Raw genomic sequence first — 15,966 nt, forward strand, 5'->3', positions numbered from 1 at the left:
CCAGATCTACCACTTGTGGGGTCCCTGCTTAAAGAGCAGTGTCCTGGCTGTGCCTTAGATCACGGTTTAAGGTAACCCCAAGCTGAGAGCTCACTTCTCGGGTCCATCTCTGTAGCTGGCTTCCCCACTCTGATACCTGGCAGCTCTGCCACACTCACAAACCCCTGATCCTTCTGTGACCCTGTGGGTCCTGAGACCACACTGTCCCCGCAAGGGCTCCACTCCTGCTGAGCCTCTGCAGTGATGTCCCTCAGCGGAGCTGACTTCTAAAAATTCGGATTTTGTGCTCTGCTGCTCTACTGCTTGCCAGGATCTGGCCCCTCCCCCCACAGTCTATCTTCCTGTGGCTTTGGATTCCCTTCTTTGCATATCCTACCTTCTGGAAAGTGGTCGATTTTTTGTTCTTAGAGTTATTGCTCTTCTTCTCTTCTATCTCCTGTTGAGTTTGTAGGTGTTCAGAATGGTTTGATAACTAGCTGACCTCCTGGGACCTGATGTCATTTCAATCTGCTACTCCTCTGCCATCTTGCTTCTTACCAAGTTCCCTTTTGAAACACCTTTACTCCACCATGTCTGGTGGAGGTCTGTGGGCTTGTCCCTCAGCAGGTTGGGTCTGGTTATCGGGGAGTCATTCCAAGATGGGTCTTTCATCATGTGGTCTTCAGTACTGTTTCTCCAGCTCTGGACAGAGGTAACCATCCACATTCTAGGCCCTGGGATAGTTGGGCAAGTGTCAAGCTAGGTAAGGGGAGAGAAGGAAAAGAGGGAAAACCGTAGGATGAAGGAGAGAGAGATGTATGTATGGGTATACATCAGAGACACTGTGGGTTTGGTTCCAGACCCCCACAACAAAGCAAGTCAAATGAAGTTTTTGGTTTCCCAGCACATATGGACATTATATTTCTACTCTAGTGTATTCTATTAAGTATACATTGGCGTTATGTCTTAAGAAACAATGTGTATACCTAATTCCACAATACTTTATTGCAAAAAATGCTAACCATCATGTGAGCCTTCAGCAACTTTTAATCCCTGATCACTATAAAAAATACAATAATAGTGAACAAGTTTGAAATATTATGGAAATTACCAAAATGGGACATAAAGACACAAAGTGAGCAGACGCAGTTGGGAAAATGATGCCGAGAGACCTGCTTGCTGCAGGGTTGCCACAACCCTTCCATGTGTTGAAAAACAAAAAACAAGGGTGCCTGGGTGGCTCAGTGGGTTAAGCCACTGCCTTCGGCTCAGGTCATGATCTCAGGGTCCTGGGATTGAGCCCCACATTGGGCTCTTTGCTCAGCAGGGAGCCTGCTTCCCCCTCTCTCTCTGCCTGCCTCTCTGCCTACTTGTGATCTCTGCCTGTCAAATAAATAAATAAATAATCTAAAACAACAACAACAAAACCAAAAAACAAAACCCACCACAACAAAGCCAAAAAAACCACAAAAAATTCCCACCAAACCCCATTGTATCTCTGAAGCACAATAAAGAGAAGTGCAATAAAACGAGTTACGCTGGTAGAAGGGATGAGCAGAAGAGAACATTTGGGGAGAGGGGAGGAGAGAAAAGAAAGCTCTAGCACTGCAGAGAAAAGTGGCCCAGTGCTAACGGTTGCAGGAGGCCCACCAGGTACTTTTCCAAGCCTGGTTTGTTCTGTCTCAGCATGAGGCCTCACCGCAGGGACTATGAGGTCATCTTTTTAGATGTTTCAGAAAGCAATTCCAAAAGTGCTCTCATAGTCATTTCTACAATAGAACAGTGATCAATACGAGGACATTCTTCCTCCTGCTTATCTTACGTCTAGGGCTATGGTTTAAGCCACCTTTTCGACATCCTCTCTGCCCATGATAGAGCTGGAGAACACCTCACTGCCATTTTCTTTCTGTGAGGGCCCGGTGTACTTAGCAGCTGTTTTTATAATCCACCACAACCTCCACGTGGATGTGCAGTATGACTTTTCTGCAGCCTGGCCAGATTATATTTTTAATACGTTCCATTGCTTTTCTCTCCATCTCTCCTGGTCCTTCCTGGCCATCCTCTCCGCTTCGCTCTTCATGCTTCACCCACATCCAGTGGGTTCCAAGTCCTGCCCACTCCATGCCGGTTATTGGCTCTGTGTCTTGGTTTAAGCTATTTTTTCTCTGGAATGCTCTTTGCCATTTCATCACATAAAGGGCATTGTGTATCCTTTGGGATACAGCGTGACTGCTACCTCCTTGAGGAAATGCTCCTGGATCCATTTCCCTGCACTGGTTTACTGCCCTTCCTCAGAGCTCCTGCAGTGTCTGTGACAGAGCCCACAGCTGTTCATATGGCACTTCCAGAAAACTCGACATTCTGGATTCAGGCTCTGTTGACTCTCTTGGCCACAGCGCAGGCTGCACAGCCATACGGATTGGCCCTGTTATGGGCATTTAGGAGGCGTTCAGTAAATGTTCACTGAATGAAGTATCTTTAGAGTTTCCCAAAGCCAAATGGTGGCATCCAGAATGGAACACATCAGTCTATGTAGCTAAAGATCTTATTAGGTTGGGTCTGACTAGCAATGGGGCCACCAGAAAGTTCTAGAATCACTCCTGTTTGTTCCTTGAGGGCAATGTGTACTACTCTACAGTCAAGAACTTGTATATCCTTGACTTTCTCCTGTATATGCCCACAAGCCTAACCTTCACCATCATCTCTATCCACGCAATTTGCTTTTCCTACTAGCATGGAGAAGGTTCTCTTTGTTTCTTTCTGCCCTTGTTCCCAAATTATCAAAGCCTCTTTGTTCTCTGGTTGTTTCTTCCATGGTAGTGTGAACACCAGGAACTGTCGGCCACTCTGCCCCTCAGTCTGGGCCACTCGTTAATCATTAGGCTTCAGATATAGTGCTGAGTCTTTCAGGATGCTGTATGTCATCAGCATTTGCTTTTTGTTTTATTTTTTTGATTTTTTGGTCTTTTTTTAAAAATTAATTTTTGGACCAGCATTGTATAAACCCAGAGGGCAGGAGTATAACTGCCTGGGGCTGGCTGGCCATTACCTGTGTACTTGGCCTGTTCTGCTGATTATTCCCAGGATGCTTGGGCCCTGTGGCCAGCACCGGGGCCTCTGAGGAGTGTCCAAGCACAAGAGTCCTGGTTCTTGGGGAGCAAGGCTTGAACTGCACACAGAGACCATTTACTTCCCACCCAAACCACTTGTACAGTCTCCTTGCCCCGCCCCCCCTCTGGTATTACCCTGGCTTTTAGCCAGCTTGATAAATAGAGGAAATTGGATGCCTTTCCAGCCTCCCTGATGTCATGGTTTGGGGCAGTCTGCAACTGGGGGAGGTTTCAGTTAATCCTAGCAATTGGTGAATTTGCTATTCTCCTCTGAGCAATTTCTCTGTTCTGTGCCATGTCTTACATAAGTCGATACAGTTCCTTTTGCGACTTGCCCTTTCCTTTCAATGATGTAAGAAGCCCAAACATTGGAGTCACTAATGTTTTGTTCCTGGAGGCCTGTGCTCTTTGGGTCCTGATTCCTGTTTAATTTCTGTGGGAGATAAAGGATGGTGCGTGTGTGGTGACCGTGCCCAGGAGGGACCCCAGGGGCTGGAGCTCTCTCATTAAGTGTAGGCCTCTCTGTCCATCAGGCATTGCACATCATTGCTTTTGACATTCCTTTCCACAACTTGCTCAAGTGAGTTCTTGCTCCCCAGCTGGGAAGCTGGTTTCTTGGCTCTGTGACCAGAAGGCTTTGTGCTTTAGTTGGGGCCTTTCTAATTGGATTAGGGCAGGGCCAGGGGAGATGGCCTCCCGCTGAGCCAGGGATGGCTTTACCTCCTAGTTGGTTTCCTTCTGACCTCAACTTGGGCTCTTTTTGGAGAACCTGGATGGCTTGGCCCTCTTTCTGACTTCTGCTTTTCTTTGCTAGAGCAAATATATTTAATTGCACAAGTAAATACACAGATATGTGTCTTGTGTTCTCTTGGGCTTAATATCCAACCCCCCACCCCCAACCTCCAACCACCCCGGCTCTCGCTTTTTGTGGACACTGGTGGATTTCCTTCCAGGCTTTTTTGTGTGCATTCTTACTTGTCATTGTATACACTGGCATGCATATGTACAGCTTTGCTTGTTTCTTAACAGATCTTACTATACGTATTAATAAGAAACTTGATTTTTTTCTTTTGGCTTACATGTATTCACAATCTCTATGTCAGTACATGTAGATCAACTTCATTTTCTTAAGCATTGCATAATGGTCCATAATACGGATGGACCATCATCATTTATTTAACTATTCATCTATCGATGGAGACTTGGGCTTTTTTCCCCGGTCATACAAAGCTGCAATTATAGCTTTTTTGGTGTGTATTTCTGTGGGGACACAACTTCTGGAATAATTTCTGGATCAAAAGGTATGCACACCTAACATTTCAAAACCCAAACTATTCTCTCAAGGTTGAGGTTTCTGTTCTGTTCTGTTCTTTTCTTTCTTCTTCTTTTTAAAGATTTTATTTATTTATTTGACAGAGCAAGTGTGAGAGCATGAGCAGAGGGAGCGGCAGAGAGAGGGAGAAACAGACTCCCCACTGAGCAGGGAGCCTGATGTGGGTCTTGATCCCAGAACCCCGGAATCATGACCTGAGCTGAAGGCAGATGCTTAACCAACTGACCCTCCCGGGTACCCCAAAGCTGATGTTTCCACCAACAGTGTATGTGAGTGTTCATTTCCCTACATGCTCTACAGCTTTGGATATTAGTAGCCTTTAACATTTCTTTATCCAGTGGGCAAAACAAATTTCATTGTGGTTTGACTTCTTTTTCTACCTGAAAGTACTCCAAAGGAGCAAAGAGAGCCTCGTGTTGTTTATTAATAAACTTGGTGACCAGGAACCATGAAGTGTGCTTCATTGTGGCTGTCAGGTTTTGAAAAAGTAATGTGTTTGAGGTGTGAAATTTCATCAAAAATCCCTAGGTAGAAAATCTTTGTTTGCACAAATATGAACTGAAATTATTTCCATACTCAAGTCACAATCAATTTGTATCTTTGATAATTTGGATGTTTTTCAGTTGTTAATCCTACATTCGTTCCACATTGAGCTTTGGGCCATGTGTTTGTGATTTGTTCATCCTAGGACAGGACAACTTGGTTGGCCTTCATTTTTGTCTTCTTTAAACATTGGTTAATGAAGTTTTTCTGACATATCAGGCTTTATTAAGAACTTTTAAAAAGATTTTATGTTTAAGTACTTTCTACACCCAGTGTGGGGATTAAGCTTACAACCCCAAAATCAAGAGTCACATACTCCAACTGGGCCACTCAGATGTCCCAAGAACTTTTTTTTTTTTTTTTTTTTGTAAAGAACTTATGAGGGTGTTTAAGTGGCTCAGTGGGTTGAGCGTCTGCCTTCTTCTCAGGTCATGGTCCCAGGGTCCTGGGATCAGGCCCTATATCCCAGCTCCCTGCTCAGGAGGGAGTCAGCTCCTGCCTCTCCCTCTGCCTCCCTCCTCATGTTCTGTCTCATGCTCTCTCTGAAATAAATAATCTTAAAAAAAAAAAAAGGACCTATCATGATCAGTAGAAACTCATCATGACTTATTTCTTCTTTGAATTCATATCTTAGATTCCTCCTTGAGAACTGACCTTCTGTCTATTGACTGAAGCCAAAAGTAGGTCATTTGGTTCCAAAATCAACTATGGACTGTTTTCTTTCGCAAGTCTTGATTTGAAAATCGTTACGTCTGTATTTCACATTAGGGGATACCATTGTGTGATGTGGGACTGTCCTCTTCGAGTCAATAGCTATGCCAGTGTTTCGGTTTCGAAGTAAAGCACAGTGGAATATTCTGAAAGATCCAAGTCGGGTTGTCAGCAATGTGCTCCTCCTCCGGTGGGCAGGGTCTTCCCTTTCACCGGTATGCACCCGCCTTGACCCTCACTCTTGTCATGCCGGTACCCCCACCATCCCCTTGCAACTCTGAGCCAAACTTAACACTCATTAGAGTTATTTATTTGTCCCCTCTGTGGAGAAAGAATTCTGCCTCTGATTTTAGGGGCATAAGAGACATAAATGACCCGATTGTTGCTATCAAGGCGTTTAGGTTCTAGGGAAGGTAAGTCCCAAAACCATGTAGAAGTGTCTAACAAAGCATGGTCTCTCAAATGGTCTCCCTCGTCCCCAGATCCGATCATAGCACTGTCCAGTGTCGCTGCCATGCTGTGAGCGCGCTCTGAGACTGAGCAGTGGTACACGCTCCTAAAACACCAACACCGTCAGCCCTGACACCGGCTTCAGACTGGTCTTCCGGTTAAAATGAGTTCCTGAGGAGCAGGGTTTGCTTCCTCCATTTCTGTTCTTATCTCTGCTTCCACGTTCAAGTCCTCGTACCTAGCAGGGGGGTCTGCGGGCCACAGTCAACAGGCTGATAGTAGCTTGAAGCATTATGGTACCAAGAAGGGACACTTTCCATTAATCTAATTTTCTTTTTCTCATTTTCAGATTTGTACAGAGTCTCTCCATCTTCTCTTTTGAATTTCCTGCTGCAGGTGAGTGAGGCTTTTTTTTTTTTTTTTAACATGATAATGTAACAACATGTTTGGTTGTCGCTCCCCCCCATCTCTTTCTTTCAAATCCCTATCCCCTTAACCATTGTATGTTTTGTTTCATTTTGTGTTGAGCTCCTCACAAACTATTGGAGCCTTCTTTCTTCTTTAGACATTTTCTTTTCCTTGGCGATACTATCATGGACCCATTTCTTCTTGCTAATCCAATTGTTTAAGAACTTTGAGAAATGGTTACACATTTTGAAGTGCAGTAAAATCTGGGGAAGGAAAGTGATCGTTTCCAGAGAGCTCTTTGGGATTTGGTATCACTCTTCCTCTTTCCTTCTTTCTCCCTCGACTGGCTTCCCTGTCTCCCAACAGCTTTTCTCATGCTTTGAAATGGACTATTTAACTCTCTTTCTCTCCCCCCCCCCCCCTCTCTCTCTCTCTCTTTTTTTAAAATCACATTTGGGTTCTTTTTTTAAAAGATTTTATTTATTCATTTGGGAGAGAGAGAGCGAGCACAAGCAGGGGGAGTGGCAGACAAGGGAAGAGGGAAAAGCAGGCTTCCTGCTGAGCAGAGAGCCTGACAGGGCTCGATCCCAGGACTCTGGAATCATGACCTGAGCCAAAGGCAGACGCTTAATTAATTGACTGAGCCACCCAGGCGCCCCTGAATGGTCTCTTTTTTACCTAAAATGCTGTGCCTGTGCAGCTTCCAAAGGCTGCTCCTAACCATATTTCTGCTCCCAACTCTTCTTCTACACAGAAATTTTTAAACCACTGCTAACTTATCCTTCCTCTTTCCTTTGAGACTCATAAATATTGGCTATTTCTGGACTTAACTGGTATAAACAATAGAAATCTTGTAACCAATGCAAGTAGTTATTGCAATTAATACAAATTATAAGGATCCTATCATAATTTAAATGATAAATGACAACATAGTTATTAAGTTAGATGTGGACACGTTATTATTATTATAGATAAGGTTAAAATATCAGAGCAGTGTCACGCAGCTAGTAAATGGTCAAGCTGGGACTTGAAGCAAGAGTTGACATGGTGCAGGCACCTGGGTGGCTCAGTGGGTTAAAGCCTCTGCATGGGGCTCTCTGCTCAGCGGGGAGCGTGCTTCCTCCTCTCTCTCTGCCTGCCTCTCTGCCTACTTGTGATCTCTCCCTCTCTCTGTCAAATAAATAAAATCTTAAAAAAAAAAATAGAGTTGACATGATGCAATGACAAAAGCAAGGAAGGGCACAGAATATTGGTGGGCAGTTTGCTTTTCTTTATACCTCACTTTTCATCAAATATGATCTTCTAATTTCACAAACGATGTACTTCTGCCTCATCCCTGTCCCCATCCCCCAGGGTAGATCACCACCTCGAGGATGCTTTTAAGGAGTTTCCTATTTTTCTCCTCTACATATTGATGGAATTATCCTGCAGCAAAAGATTCCAGACCAAATCAATTAAAAAAAATCTTTTTTGAGTGCTTGCTGTGGGTGGAGTTGCATGCTGCTGGCTAGGGGTGAGGCGGAGACCAAGTCCATAGAGGCGAGGATACTGTGTTCCTGTGCCTTGGTTTTGTTTTTAGGCCGAGTTGAGTCTCGTGGACCATGAAGTTAAAAAGCTAGAAAAAGTCACTATTTATTTGGCTACACCAATGACCAGTGAATCTAAGGACATAGTGGCTGTAAGTTCTCGAGGGCAGGAAAGATACCTGTCTTGTTCATTGTATCCTAAGTTCCAAGTATAGTACCTTGCATGTAACACAACCTCAACACAGTTTCATCAACTAGGTGAATAAATGTGGGAAATAATTCTCAAATCTGTTTACATTTAGCACCAGAGTATACTGTAATCTTTTCTTATAATTCTGCTTGTAAGAACACCTAACACTTGCTGACTATACTAAGATCTTCATTATAGTACTTTCTTTCATTTCTGCAGAACCCTATGAGGTAGATTCTCTCGTGACCTCCAATGTTTAGATGATCCAGAGAGCGTAAGGAACAGATGAAAGTTACACTGTAAGTGGTAGAGCCTAGGTTTGAAGGCAGGCAGATGGCTCTACCAGGCATGTTCTTATCCAGCATATTGACCATGCACTGGGAAAGGAGCCTGAAGAATGAGGGGAGAGACGAAGCGGGCTTTCGCTTGGCCTTGAGTATTCACACACTGGGGAATTAAGAGGCTGGTTGATTGCAGGTAGGACAGGAGAGGAGTTTGGACATGAGTGATGGAGTTGGAAAATATCAGCCCTTCCACAGAGTTTTGTGAGTATTTGTTTACTTTGAGTGCATGATTTATTTCTAATCTTGCACATCTGATATTGATTCTCTTGTTTTATTGAATAAAGCTTTCCCCACCCCTGCATTAGAAAGCACTTAATGCTTATTAAGAAAATCATTTTGCCCTGCAAAGACCAAACAAATCAAGTCCTTCCATTTGCTTCCAGAGACATGAAAGCTTCATATTACCGTCATGCTGGATGGTTCCCTGTTGACCTGACCTTGTGCTATGACAAATGATACACAAAGCTGCCATTTTGGAGTTCATATGCAGCACTTACCACTTAACCCAGTTTGTCTTGTCGTTAGGACATGGACTTTTGGGGCGTATGAGACGTCATTCTCTTACTACAGCACTGCTGGCTTTAGTTCTTGGTGACTTCATCTTCAAAAAATTTTGTTGCTGAGGTTCGGAATGGTTCCTTTTGTCCTATATTTATTCACATTACCCCCGTTTACAAGATTTGAAATTGCTGCTAGACATTTCTGTGGGCATTCCAGAGACTTCTGTAGTTTCATTTGATTTATAAAATGGGTAAAATGTGAGGATTTTACTTGTCAGGTTTTGGCACCCTGGTTATCCTAGCTGGTAAAAATGAGTTAGGTTGTGCTCTCTTTCTCTATTCTTGGAGTTTTTGTGAGATTGGAATGCCTGTTTTTTAAATATTTGATGGAATCACCAGTGAAAACATCTGGGACTGGACTTTCCTGTGTCTTTGGGAAAATTTTTGAGACTTTTAATGATTATGCATCCATTCCTGTTCAGGATTTCTTCTTGATTCCTTTTTGGTTAAGTTTTATGTTTTGCATAGGGATTTGCCCATTTCTATCTAGATTTTCAAAATTATTGAATAAAGTTATCCCTAAGATCCTTTTATCTTGTATGCTTATAGCATTTTCATTTATGTTGCTTTTTAAATTCTTTCCATTGGTTAATTGCTGGGACTCTCTCTCTTTTCCTCCCCCTTCCCCTCCCTTCCTCTTAGTTTTGCCAGAATTGTCTCTCCAAAGAACACCCTTGACTATGTTAATAACTTTTATTTTGTTTTTTTTCTATATCCTTATTTTATGCTTTTGTCTTTATTATTTCCTTTTTATTTTTGTAAAGATTTTATTTATCTTGAGAGAGAGAATGAGTAGGGGTGGGGTTGGGTGAGTAGGGGCAGGTTGGGTGAGTAGGGGTGGGGTTGGGTGAGTAGGGGTGGGTTGGGTAAGTAGGGGCAGAGACGGAGGGAGAGAATTTCTAGCACACTCCCTGCTGAGTGTGGAACCCGACATGGGGCTCCATCCATCGTATGACCCTGAGATAATGACCGGAGCTAAAATCAAGAGTCCACTGCTTACCCAGGCACTCCTAAAAGATTTTATTTTTAACTCATCTCTACACCCAGTGTGGGGCTCAAACCCACAACTCCAAGATCAAGAGTTATATGCTCTACTGACTGAGCCAGCCAGGTACTCCTCTAATGTGTGCATTTAAAACATAAATTTCACTCTAAAGATCTTTAGTTCTATCCTACATGCTTTGAAATACAGTCTTTATTATTGATAAGTCAAACATGTTTTAATATATGTTATGACTTCTTCTAATTTACCTTTTTATTGTGGTTAAATTATCTTGTGGTCAGAGAACATGCTCCTTTTTCCTTCTCTAATTCTGTAAAAGATTTTTGAGACTTGTTGTATGATTTGGTTTTAATAAGCACTCCCAAGTGGAATGGAGGGTTTATGCCTGATCTCTAGGTCAGGTTGGTTAAATGTGTCATTCAAATATTCTATATCCTTAGTGACTTTCTTATTTGAATTTTACCAGTTGATGATAGAGATATTAATTTGTCATCTTCCTGTTGAACTTAACCTTTTATGAATGAACCATTATATTTACAGGTAATGCTTTTTGCTTTATTTGTATAATAATATATATATAATATAAGTATAATTTGTCTGATATTAGTATAAACATATTTTCTTTTGATTAGTATTGACATTGCATATCTTTCCCATCCTTTTTAAAAAGTATATAAAAATTAATTATTTTAATTAACATTAATGTATTATTTGCCCCAGGGGTACAGGTCTGTGAATCGTCAGGCTTACATATTTCACAGCACTCACCATAGCACATACCCTCCCCAATGTCCATCACCCAGCCGCTTTCTCTATGGCCCCCTCCCCCCAGCAACCCTCAGTTTGTTTTGTGAGATTAAGAGTCTCTTAAGGTTTGTCTCCCTCTTGATCCCATCTTGTTTCATTTTTTCCCTCTCTACTCCCCAAACCCCCCATCCTGCCTCTCAAATTCCTCATATCAGGTAGATCATATGATAATTGTCTTTCTCGGATTGACTTATTTCGTACAGTGTAATACCCTCTAGTCCTATTCATGTTGTTGCAAATGGCATGATATCATTTCTTTTGATGGCTGCATAGTATTCCATTGTATGTATATGTGTGTGTGTATATATACACATACACACACACACACACACACACACACACACACATATACACCCCATCTTCTTTATTCATTCATCTGTTGATGGACATCTAGGTTCTTTCCATAGTTTGGCTATTTTGGAGATTGCTTCTATAAACATTTGGGTGCACATGCCCCTTTGGATCACTACATTTGTATCTTCAGGGTAAATACCCAGTCGTGCGATTGCTGTGTCATAGGGTACCTCTATTTTCAACTTTTTGAGGAACTAAGATCAAAAGCTTTTGGACAGCAAAGGAAACAATCAACAAAACCAAAAGACAACTGACAGAATGGGAGAAGATATTTGCAAATAACATATCAGATAAAGGGCTAGTATCCAAAATCTTTAAAGAACTTACCAAACTCAACACCCAAAGAACAAATAATCCAATCAAGAAATGGGCATAAGATATGAACAGACATTTCAGCAAAGAAGACATCCAGATGGCCAATAGACACATGAAAAAGTGCTCAACATCACTCGGCATCAGGAAAATACAAATCAAAACCACAGTGAGATACCACCTCACACCAGTCAGAATGGCTAAACTTAACAAGTCAGGAAATGACAGATGTTGGCGAGGATGTGGAGAAAGGGGAACCCTCCTACACTGTTGGTGGGAATGCAAGCTGGTGCAGCTACTCTTTCCCATCCTTTTGCTTTCAAACTTACTGTATCATTATGTTCTAGGTGTGTCTTTATAAATAGCATATTTGGATTTTGCTTTTTTTTTTCCAGTCTGATGATCGTTGCCTTTTTATTGAATCATTTAGTCCGTTTATATTTAATGAATCATTTATTCATGTGTGTTTACATTTACCACCTTCTATTCTTCCTAATCATTTTTGTTTCTTTTTCTCCCTTTTGGAGCCTCCTTTCAAATTGACTGAATATTCTAAACACCCTCCCCCTCCACTTATTAGGAAGTTACATATCCCACTTCTATTTTTTAGTAGCTGCTATAAAAATCACAATGTCTACCCAAATTTTCAATGTCTATAGATAATCCATATTAGACTCCTCTAATATAAGGACTTTGGAAGACTTTAATTTCTTAATTTCGTTTCCTAATTGAGATATATATATATATATATATATATATTTCCTATATTATATAATATATATGTAAATAATATAGTTGTCATTTTTGTTATATCTCACTTATCCTTGCAAGATATTATTATTAATGTTTTATGTAATCAACATTCATTTGTTATGCTAAGTAAAATAATTCAGTCCAAGCAAGACAATTATATGATCTCACTCACGTGGAATTTAAGAAACAAAACAGGATCGTAAGGGGAAGAGAGGAAAAAATAAAACAAGATGAAATCAGAGAGGGAGAGAAAGCATGAGAGACTCTTAATAGGAAACAAACTGAGGGTTTCTAGAGTCTTCGGGATGGGGTAACTGGGTGATAGGCATTAAGGATGGCACATGATGTAATGAGCACTGGGTGTTCTATGCAACTGATGAGTAACTGAACTCTATATCTGACACTAATGATATACTATATATTAATTGAATTTAAATAAAATTAGATAATTAAAAAAAAACATTAGTTTGAATTTACCAGTATAGAGTGCCACCCTTAGCTCTGGCAGTTGGGGCCTTTGGCCTGTGTCTCATGGTTTAGAGGTCCTCTCTCTGGCCTTTCTCTAGTCATACCCTTCTCTAGGGGTAAAAAGTTTGTGACACAAAGAAATGATGCCCACCTGGAACCTGCCTCACTCTGCCCCCAACCCTTACTCCTAGATCTTGCTATGGGGCCCTGGGACCCTGTAATTCCCTACTCAGGCATTGTGTGCCTATTTCCAGGACCTGAGCAGGCCTCTTCCCCACAGGCAAGTCATGCTGCAGGTGTCTTCACCTTTAGACCTAAACGATGACCAAGGGGTAGCTGCTTGCAGGGAGAGAGGGTGGTTTGGATGTACAGGCTGGGCTGTCCACATGCTTGTGTACAAAATGTCTTGTATTTTGAGATAGAGTCTTAGTGGAAGAATAAGGGCAAATTGTACCTCCTTTTATTTATTTATTTTTTTTATTTAAAACATTTTTGGGTACCCCTGGGCCTCCTTTTAAACTCTTAACCTGTATATCACAAATGTTAAGGATAGGACTGGTCACAGGCGAATCACTTTCTTTGTTCTTCATTCCTTTTTGCATCTCAGAGCTTACATCTTTTGCCTGAGTACATCTTTCAGGATTTTCTTAGGGAGGATTTGCAGTTAGTGAACAATATCACAGTTTTTGTATGTCTTCTGGCTTCCACTGTTGATTCTGAGAAGATAGCTATTAGTCTATCATGTGCTTCTTTGAATGTTAACTGTCTTGCTCTCTCTGGCTACTTGTAAGGTTTTCTCTTTGTCTTTGGTTTTCTTCAGTTTCACTATTTTGTGTCTAGGTGTAGATTTCCTCTTATTTATTGTAGAGAGTCTTTAGGTTTCTTAAATCTGTGTATAGATGGTTTTCACCAGTTTGGGGTCATTCAGTCATTCCATTTCAAATCTGACACTTTCTTCCTTTTTGAATTAAAAAAATTATTTTTTAAAAAAATTTATTTGTTAAAGAGGGAGAGAGAGAGAGGAAGAGCAGAAGCAGGAGGAGCAGCAGGCAGAGGGAGAAGCAGGCTCCTTGCTGAGCAGGGAGCCCAGTGCGGGGCTCGATTCCAGGACCCTGGAATCATGACCTGAGCTGAAGGCAGATGCTTAACCGACTGAGCCACCTGGGCATCCCTCCTTCTTGAAATTTTTTTTCTTTAAATATTTATTTATTTATTTATTTGACAGACAGATATTACAAGTAGGCAGAGAGGCAGGCAGAGAGAGAGAGTGGGAAGCAGGCTCCCCGCTGAGCAGAGAGCCCAATGTAGGGTTCGATCCCAGGACCCTGGGATCATGACCTGAGCTGAAGGCAGAGGCTTTAACCCACTGAGCCTCCCAGGTGACCCCTCCTTTTTGAATTTTAAGTGTATGTTAGACCTTGTATTTTTTTTTTCTCCATGTCTCTCAACTTTTCTTTTGTATTTATATCTGGGGCTTACCTTTACTTCATTAGGCCCATTACCTCAGGCATAAGTGGTTCCTTTGTTTATATTACCTCCCTGAGTTCCTGCTTTACTTTACCTTTGACCTGGTGATTCTTTTCTATCTTGTCATCTCTTTGATATATGTAAGCAAATGTTCTTAATATTTCACTTGCAATTTTTGATTGTCTTCAGCAGAAGGTTTGGTCTGAATAACTGAACCCAACATATTCTTGGAACACTGAAGAAATTTTTTTTTTTCTGAGGTGTTTGCATTATCAGGGTCTTTTAGTAGAGTTCAAGTAAAATTTAATTATGCAAAAAATTTAATTATGCTTTTACTAACAGTTTCTGGATTCCTTTTTTAGAATAGTCAAACACATGGCCAGAGATTCCAGGGGGGGAAAAAAAGCAACCTTGGGATTCTCTGACTTCTTTGACAGTTGAATGATCTAAGTCAATTGTTTCACTTGCCCTGAGAACCTCTTCAGTACCTCCTTTTTAAATTTCCCCTTGTGCAAGTCTGGTTAACCAACACTTAGACTCCATGTAAATGTCTCAAAATCATAGAGTTTTCTATGAGACTGAGGGAACAATTACCACACCTTATTACTTTGGTCAAAAATATCTGTCATTGCATATATCCCAGCTGCTCTGGTATAATCAAATTATGCCAGTTAATCAGAGGTAATAGATAATAACCTTTACCCAGACCTGCCCTGAAGTGATACCACGCTATTATTCCCCCTTTTAAATTATTCTTTAATTATTCTGTATTTAGATAATGATAAATTTATTGTGTATTGCCATTCAAGTTTGCACTGATGACCTATGTGTCTTTAAAAATATGGTAAGTGGGGTGCCTGGGTGGCTCAGTGGGTTAAGCCGCTGCCTTCGGCTCAGGTCATGATCTCAGAGTCCTGGGATCGAGCCCCACATCGGGCTCTCTGCTCAGCAGGGAGCCTGCTTCCTCCTCTCTCTCTGCCTGCCTCTCTGCCTACTCGTGATCTCTCTCTCTGTCAAATAAATAAATAAATAAATCTTTAAAAAAAAAAATAAAATAAAAATATGGTAAGTGATAGCATATTTAAAGAAATTGAAGAGATCTAGAACAACTTCTTGGAGGGTTACAAGCAAGGCCATGGACTACAGTCGTGTTGCTTGTGTGCCATACAACCCCAGAGGCTGCCAGGTATATCAGAGTTCACAACCATAAAAGGGGGCCCAGAGCCATGATGAACCTTGGGAAAATCTTCTGTGAGTGGTTGTGTAGCATCAAGGGCTAGGCTTTACTGTTCAAAGGCTTGCAGATGGTTTTCTTTGTAATTGATGTGATTTTACCAACCATCCTCAGCACCTTGGAAATTTGCTAAGAATTTGCATTTATGGCTGTTTAAGTTCTCTTTCTTGATAACCTGGTGAGCATTGAGCTAACCCAAGTTACCCTGGAAGGTGAGGAAAATTTCCAGCTCAGAAAGGTAGAAATGGGGTACCTGGGTGGCTCAGTGGGTTAAGCCGCTGCCTTCGGCTCAGGTCATGATCTCGGGGTCCTGGGATCGAGTCCCGCATCGGGCTCTCTGCTCAGCAGGGGCCTGCTTCCCTCTCTCTCTCTCTCTGCCTGCCTCTCCATCTACTTGTGATTTCTCTCTGTCAT

General features: G+C 41.7%; 1 protein-coding gene across 5 annotated transcripts in view; it reads left to right on the plus strand.

The window, feature by feature from the left end:
• ADGRG2 (adhesion G protein-coupled receptor G2) overlaps positions 1–15,966 on the plus strand; it is a 139,071-nt gene that overhangs the window by 43,789 nt on the left and 79,316 nt on the right. For all 5 annotated transcript variants that reach the window (XM_059386122.1, XM_059386125.1, XM_059386124.1 and 2 more), the window contains exon 2: positions 6,476–6,522. The gene's annotated coding sequence lies outside the window, so the exon portion shown is untranslated. The remainder of the gene's footprint in view (positions 1–6,475; positions 6,523–15,966) is intronic.

The sequence above is a fragment of the Mustela nigripes genome, chromosome X, assembly GCF_022355385.1.
Source record: "Mustela nigripes isolate SB6536 chromosome X, MUSNIG.SB6536, whole genome shotgun sequence".
Lineage (NCBI taxonomy): Eukaryota > Metazoa > Chordata > Mammalia > Carnivora > Mustelidae > Mustela > Mustela nigripes.